The following is an 8,312-nucleotide window of genomic DNA, read 5'->3' as shown; positions in this document are numbered from 1 at the left end:
GCCCCCTGGCACCAGCCTCTACTCGTTTCCCGGTCTCTCAGCCCCCCTTCCTCCCTGGATTCCTGCCTGGAATCCCGGCTGGGCTGGAGTCGAGGGAACTCTCCAACACTCTGCCATCCAGTGGCCATGTCTCCCACAGCCGACACAGAACGGTGCTCTTGGTGCTTGCCCCGCCGCAAAGCCTCCATCACCACTCTGTTGCTTGCTCTGTGTCCTGTTTCTGAGTTGGGGACATTGTCTTTTGAAATGGGAGGTCTCTCCGCAGTGGAAACAGCCTCTTTGAACTCTGGTGTCACGCTCCCTTGTAGCACCTTGGTTAACTCGGGACTCCAGCTGCGTGATTGCTTTTTGAATGCCCTCCAGTTGGGTTTTCATTTCGGCAATCGATGCAGCTGCCTCTTTATTAAGAGCAGCCTCGGGTGTGGGGTAGTGCCTTTGCGTTCCCTGTGCCGCCATGGCCACTCCGCTCTCAGTCTTATTCCGCATGGCCTCCAGTATGCCGGCCTTTGTCCGATAGCTTTTACTGCTTTGATTGCGTCCTCAAGCGACTTCACATCATCCCTCGCGACAAGCTTTTCCTGTAGTTTGCCGTCAGCGAGACCGCATATAAATTGTTTTAAACTGCTGTCCTGTTTTTGTTTTATCGTAGTCCCTGGGTACGCCTTTCCCGCCAGCTCCAGAATTCTGTCTCCAAATTCCTCAACGTTTTCCCCCGGCTTCTGAGTCGCCTGGCTCAGCTCAGCGTATGCCTGCAGTGCGATTGTCTCCTCCCCGAACCTACTCTGCAAAGCCTTTATGATGCTGTCGTAGTGTGCCAGATCCTTTTTGTCCAGCCTCGCACACACATCGAGGGCTGTACCATCCAATAGGTCTACTAGAACCGTAGCGAGTTCGTCTTCCGCGACATCGCGGAATCGTAGCTTAACCCGCGCCCCACTGGGGTCTGTGTATAACACGCCCTACTGGGGGGGGGGGGCTATTCATAGCCCCCCTCCTAACTCCGAAACTACTGGGCCGATCGTCAAAATTCAAACGGCGTCTGATAGCCCCGGAAAAACTGTCGAGCGAAACCTAATTTCATTGACCTCGAGGTCACCGATGACGTCACAGGTCAGGTCAAAGTAAAAATTATTAGCACTTTGGCTTGTTCACATTTTGGGCTCTGGCCGCCGTCTTACAAGTCAGATCAGGCTCATTTTTGGTTTCCACACTCGTGAACAGATGCTCTAGATACCTTGAGGGTACCAAACTTGTACTTTGATTTTCAGGTCAGGGTCAGGTCATCACAGGTCACGAAAATATTATATCATGCGTCGGTCACGTGACACATGTTTTATGATCCATTTAGGCCATAGATTTCAAATTTGATGTCGTCTATGTCATTCGAGGTCATTTTGAGTCGAATTTAGCTTAGGTCAGGTCACTTTCAGGTCAAAAAAGGTCAAATTTTGAAGTTGAAATTTTTCAACAAAAAAGGTGTCTATTGGATGCAGTTTGAGCTCAGGAACACGATGGTGCCATTTATATTGGTGTACGATGCCAAATACGTACTGAAAAATTGATTTGAAAAATTAATAATTGTGAATTTTTTGCAATAATGCGTATAACTTGGCCATTTTTGAAGATATTTAGATAAAACTTGCTAGAGTTAGTCATAATCATGCGTTCTGTCACATATATTCCGGTTTTTTCGAAAAATCAAAAACTTTTTGAAAAAAATAGAAAAATATAAATTTTGAATATTATTATATAAAATTTTCGAAATTTTCAAAATTTTGAAAATCCGAGATAGCAGTTTGATAGCGCGGTCAATTCTGAGTTCTTTCATGCAAAGAAATTGGATCTAGCTTAAAAACTGAGCTCTTGGGAGCGATTGCTGTGGTTCAATGTTTTGCGTCGAAATCGGACGAACATGACGTCACTCTGACGTAATTCCCGGCCGACCTATGGTAGCTACGAAGTTCAAATTTTGACACAAGGTGTCAAATTGATGCAGCCGAAGGTACTGAAAGTTTGGCGTCGATCCGTCAAGCGGTTTGGAAGTTATTGCAGAAAAACGGGAGGGGGGCTATAAATAGCCCCCCCCAGTGGGGCGCGGGTTAAAATGTGAGAGCCACTTTTCCCAGTTTTCGTGGCCACTACCCGTGAACTTTGGGCTGCTTGCTACCCGCATAGCCAGCCGTTTGGGATCCATTGTTGCCAAAGTTGTTACAGATATTGTTTGAACTTGTAATTTCTGTATGACTGATGTCAATAGTCGTGGTCAAGAAGCTTCGATGAACGAAAAGGCCTCAAAACCACAAGTATTTAACACCCCTAAGTTTGGAACTGGCTAAAATTATTTTACGATGTGGTAGCACGATTACAGACTCCCGTCTCACCACTTACATAATACTAATAAGAATCTAGGCTTGCATCGGAAACCGAATGCAAAAAAAAACACGAATCCCAATTGTCACTCACGTTTCAAGCCAAAACCTACCTATAACCCCCGCAGCGTTTGGTTAACACCCAATGTAAGAGTGTCGGAACCGTAAGCCCTTGCGAAACTGTAAGCCTCCAATTCTAATATCTGCTATCTAAACCTGTTTCCACGTCGTTAAACGAACATGGCCTTTCACCTATGGATACCTAGCTAATAGAATTACGCATAATAATAATAATCACATGTCATAAGAGCAAGTAAGTTCTGCTTACCTTGACCGCGCCAAATGTTAGGTCAGAGACCGTGTCTTCTTTAGGCTTGTATTCACACTGCCGTATTTGGAGTAACAGTAACAGAATCCGACCCACTGCATTCACACTGCAGCAACAGACCCGACCCGTTCAGTTCAGTTCAGTTCAGTTCATTGTATTTTTTCCATATGTAAACAAGAACAACGAACAAAACAATAGAGGATTGGCGCAAAAGCAAAAAGCTTAAATCAAAGGCGCCTCTCCAATTAAGTTAAACAAAGAACACATGACCAAACCAAAGTATCAGAAAGCGTCGACCCCGCCCGAAACCCGCCGAGCCAAAAAAGCAGACAGTACCCGGCCCCAGGCGACGGACGACTCCAATCGGGCCAGCTTGCGTCATAGTGTCATGTTTTGTGTTTTGTAATGTAGTGTAGTGTTATGTAAGCAGTGTGTTGCATTAATATCAATGGTACTTAAATGCACTAACTAAACAGTTATGTTGTATTGGTAAACCGATTTGTCTCTGCAATAAATGTCTGAAGGTGATGGGTGATTTGTGTGCCTTGATGCTTGTTTAAGTCTTTTGCAAAGAGAAGGGTATCAAGTTTTAATTTTGCTGAAAAATTGTCAAAATTTGGAGTGATGATTCGAACTGCATTTATAAGTTTTACTCTTTGTGTATGGTAAAGTGGGCACCAGAGTATGAAGTGAGTTGTGTTCTCATCGTGATAACCGCAAGCACATACTGGGCTGGGTGTGTTGGGGTGTTGTATATTGAACAGGTGTGCCTTGAGAGTCGTCATGCCCACTCTCAATCGTGTGTGTAGTGTGTTACGCGTTTTGTTGCCGAAAGAAAAGAAAGTGGGTGGCTCTGGTGCCCCAAATCGCTGCCAGACTTGACGAGCAAAAGCGGAGCGGGATGAGGTGTTACGCAATGTGTCTGGGAGAGTATTCCAGAGTCTTATTGTCGAAGGAAAAAAGGCTCTATAGAAAGAAGTGAGATTGGTAGGGGGGAAAGTAAGAGATTGAGCATTGCGAAGTCTAAGTCCCGTGGCGTCTTGTCTGGTTTCTGTCAATATGTCTTTAATGTATGAAGGGAGAGGAGGATGATTGAAGTAAAGTCTGTGAAAGAATAGAAGCTTATGAATTAATCGTCTTGTCTCAAGTCGTTCCCATCCTAGTTCGGTAAGTAATGCGGTAGTTGGTGTTCGATAAAGCGTCCCTGTTACAAGTCTGGCACAGCGGTTCTGAAGCGTCTGGAGTCGGATGGCGTCAGTTGATGTCAAATGTCCGTCGTAAACAATATCACAATAGTCGAAATGAGGTGTTATATAGGTAGAGTAAATGTTGTTCAAGACTGGTCTAGGAAGAAGCTTAGCCACGGGATATATCGGTCCTAGGAGAATGTTAATTGTCCGAATGACGTTATTGATGTGTGCGCGAAAGTGAAGGTCCGTCGAGAGTGTCAGTCCGAGATGTTTATGACTTGTCACGGTCGGTATGTCCTGCCCGTCAAATGTGAGTGCTGGAGGACAGCTGTCTCGTCGGTTTGTAAATGTCTGTTGTAGTGTCTTTTTAGCGTTGAAGGTGATGGCCCAGTCAGTCCCATATCGTTTAATCTCGTCCAGGTCGTTCTGCAAGGAGCGTCTATGATCCTGACTGTCATGGGGATGGGAAGAGTAAAGTGAAGTGTCGTCAGCGTAAAAGAGAGCGTCATTTTTGGTCTTGTTTGATAGATCGTTGAGGTAAATTAAGGCCAGAAGAGGTCCAAGCACCGAGCCCTGGGGGCAACCGGATAGTATTTTTTGGGATGATGATAGACTGTTTCCAACACGAACAACCTGTTCGCGATCTGTAAGGTAAGAGTTAAGCCAGGCTAGCAGAGAACCGGAAATGTTGCACTCGATTTTGCATTTTAAAAGGAGTCCATCATGCCAAATTTTATCAAAATATTTCGAGATGTCAAGATAGATAGCTGTAAAGTTTTGACTTTTGTTTAGAGCAGAGTATAGCTGGTGAGTTAGATACAAGAGCTGAATTTGTGTGCTATGGCCCGGACGATATCCACTTTGTTTTTCTGAAAGTAAGTTGTTTCCATTCAAATGAGAATATATCTTGGAAAAAACGATTTTTTCGAGAATTTTAGAGAGATTGGGAAGAAGACTAATAGGACGATAGTTTGTTGGATCTGAGCTAGATCCCTTTTGCTTGAAGATTGGAGTGACACAGGCTTTTTTCCAAAGTGAGGGGAACCTTCCTAGTTGAAGTGATTTGTTAAAGAGTTTGGACAGAGGTTCAGCAAGTAAAAGTGCACACATTTTTAATAATTTGTTAGGAATTTTGTCCGGGCCTGTTGCCTTGTTGATGTCTAAGGAATTTAGAATTTTGAGAACTTCGGGCTCGGTGACTTGGACATCCGTTAGCGGAGGAATAGGGGGAACAGGAATAGGGATTTCAGGCATTTGCAAGTTGTGTGTGTCTAGTCGAGTCTGGGATGCAAAGTGGTCATTTAAGATTGTCGCTTTGTCAAAGTCGTCTGAGATTGGTATGCCGTCTTGATTTATAAGCGGTGGCATGCTACGATGAGTCCTTTTTCCGATAATACTGTTTAAAATTTTGTAATATGATCGTGGGTCCTTTTTATGGTCAAGAAGTTTGTCAATTTGGTTTTGTATGTGTCTATTTTTAAGTCTTTGGTTTGTCTCTGTGGTCTTGTTTCGCTGTCGTCTCCATCGTTCCCAGTCATCGTCCGTGTTACGTCTTTTTGCTATGTTGAAAAGCCTATTCCGCTTGCGTATTTCTCGTTTAAGTTCAATGGTAAGCCATGGTTTGTCGTGAGATTTTATTGTAATTTTCCGACTTGGAATGGCTGCTTTGGCTGCAGTTAATAGAGCGTCAGTCAAGTTATATGCTGCGTCGTCCAAGTCACAGTCCAAAAGTCTGTCCCAGTCAGTGTCCATCAAAAGTCGTGTCAGTTTGTCTGCGTCCATATGTCTGTAGTCCCATAGTTTAATGGAATATGTTACGCTGGAGGGGCGACTTATGTTAAGACAGGCAAATATTGGTAAATGATCAATTTTTGAAAAAGGAGGAAGTGTACCACTGTCAAGGACCATTTCTGGGTTTGATACTATAAGAAGATCGCGTAAATTGGTAACACTGGTGTCTGCATAACGTGTGGGTTGATTAATGAGCTGCTTGAGGTTGAGTGAATAAAGTTCATCCTGTAGGGTAATTTCAAATGGTGTTACGGGGCTATGGTTAAATAAGTCTGAGTTGAGATATGTGTTTCCAGCATTAAAATCTCCCAAAATAACAATATTGTCTGGTGAGTGGACTTGAGCTAGGGTTATGGATTCGTTTAAGTTTTCTAAGAAATTAGTATGCTGTGGTGCGGTCATATTCGGAGGAAGGTATACTGTGCACACTATTACACTAAATTTACCTAATTTTATCAGACACCAAATCCATTCATAGTCGTGATGTTCGAGATGAAAGAGTCGTTTAACCGGAATATTACTGCGAACGTACATAGCCACCCCTCCCCCATTTCTATTCCTATGTTTAGTTAATGGGTCATGAAAGTTGTCAAGGGTGTAAAGAGAAGGGTGTACTGTGTCGTCAAGCTTTGTCTCAGAAAGTCCCAGTATGTCGATCTCGTGAAGAGAGGAAAAGTAGGATAGCTCGTCAAGTCGGCAGCGAGATGTGATGGAATTTATATTTACGTGTGATACGATGATGTGGTTGTTGTGGCTTCCGCTTGAAGATCTAGAATGTGTTGACGTGTCTGGTGTAGACGCCGCCGACCCAACTGAAGCAGCCCGGCACCCGGGACCTGAAGAAAGTGAAATGACGCTCAGCAGATGTCGGTGGCGCGGCGACGGGCGATAAACAGAACATTCACATAACAAAACAATCAAACAACAAGACCAAACAATGCATATAACAAAATAACTCAGATAGACGGTAAAATTAAACGATTTAAACTTACGGAAACTGACAAAAACAAAAACAAAACAAATGGCAAAGCAGAACGTAGCAGAAAGAATACACATGGATAAATACATCTGAACTCTAAAACTACTTACATTCACTGCTGACACTTAAAAGAGTACCTTACGTCACACGAAGAGTTTAACAAACCCAAGCCGACGCCCCGACCCCCCCCCATCCCCATCCCCCAGCCGCCACCCCGGAAGCCCGGTCGTAATCCCAGATCCAAACAGCCCCCCCCCCGTCGCATCCAAACCCCAGCTCTCCCTCCCCTCGGAAGCCCCAAGCACAAGGCAATAGTACCCAAACACTTGATCACCTGTACCGCCCGGCGCCCACCACACGCCGACCACCAAACCAGCGTCGACGGAGACGAGCGACGACCAGAGACGAGCGAGGACGTCAGTCGCCCGTCTGAGGACCGACGACCGTGGACGTCAGGCGGGCAGACAGCCGGCCGCCGGCACCGCCAACGGCGCAGGCAGCCGGCCACGACGCCGACAACGAGCAGGGACGGCAGCCAGGCAGCCGGCCGCCGGCACCGACGACCATGGCGCAGACAGACGACCGGGGACGCAGACGGACAGCCGCCGCCGTCGGCACCGAACACAGCGCCGGCAGAGACGAGCGGGAACGGCAGGCGGGCAGCCGGCCGCCGGCACCGACCACGGCGTCGACGGAGACGTAGACAGCGGGGCTCAGCAGGCGGGTAGTCGGCTGTCGGCACCGACCACGGCGTCGACGGAGACGTAGACAGCGGGGCTCAGCAGGTGGGCAGCCGGCCGTCGGCACCGACCACGGCGTCGACGGAGACGGAGACAGCGGGGCTCAGCAGGTGGGCAGCCGGCCGTCGGCACCCACCAGCCCGTGTCGCGCCCCTCACCCGACTGCCTCCTCCGGCCGGCGCCGACCCGCCCTGGGTCGCGGCGCCGCGCGACAGAGGCGCGCCCAGCGGGCTGCAGGCCGCCAGTGGCGCGCTCATGCCAAATATGGGGTGGTGAACATTCACCCACACCACACCTTTATGACGTCATAACTCCGTGACCTGACATGACCTTGACAAAAAAATACCAAAAGTTGCGCAAAGGATGCCCCATAGGGTACTGAAAATTTGAGCAGGCTATCTGAAACGGTTCGGCGTGTAGCTAAGAAAAACCTCAGGGGGGGGGTTGCACCAACCCCCCCCCCTCTACATGGGCGAGGGTTAAAATTCAAACCATTTATTAGATGTACCTGTATATTTGAATTTATGAGTACCTACAACTAGTTCATTTATTATGTAAATTCCCTAAGTCAATGTTCACCATGACCAGTGAGTGCCCAGCAGCCAGTCCAAGTTGACGGTTGAATCAAAGGTTACTTTTATGGGTGTAGTGTCCAAGATCTGCATGATGTGATCATGAGAAATGCCAGACGGATGTTAGCCTTCCAGAGCCATTCAGGATTCCTTTAAAATAAAGGGTGGATGGCTAAATATGATAAAAAGGTGATTTAACAGTGGACTGCTGTAGCAGCCACCAAGCACCTGGTTTGGATGAAAGATATTAGGCATTAGCCGTTTTCACGACAGTTATCTGGTACACATTTGGTGCACATTTGGTGCAGATTAGGTGCAGATTTGGTCAAATTAGGTTCAGTGT

Source organism: Amphibalanus amphitrite, unplaced genomic scaffold, assembly GCF_019059575.1.
Source record: "Amphibalanus amphitrite isolate SeventyFive unplaced genomic scaffold, NRLGWU_Aamphi_draft 000345F_arrow, whole genome shotgun sequence".
Lineage (NCBI taxonomy): Eukaryota > Metazoa > Arthropoda > Thecostraca > Balanomorpha > Balanidae > Amphibalanus > Amphibalanus amphitrite.
Note: the sequence above shows the minus strand (reverse complement) of the source record.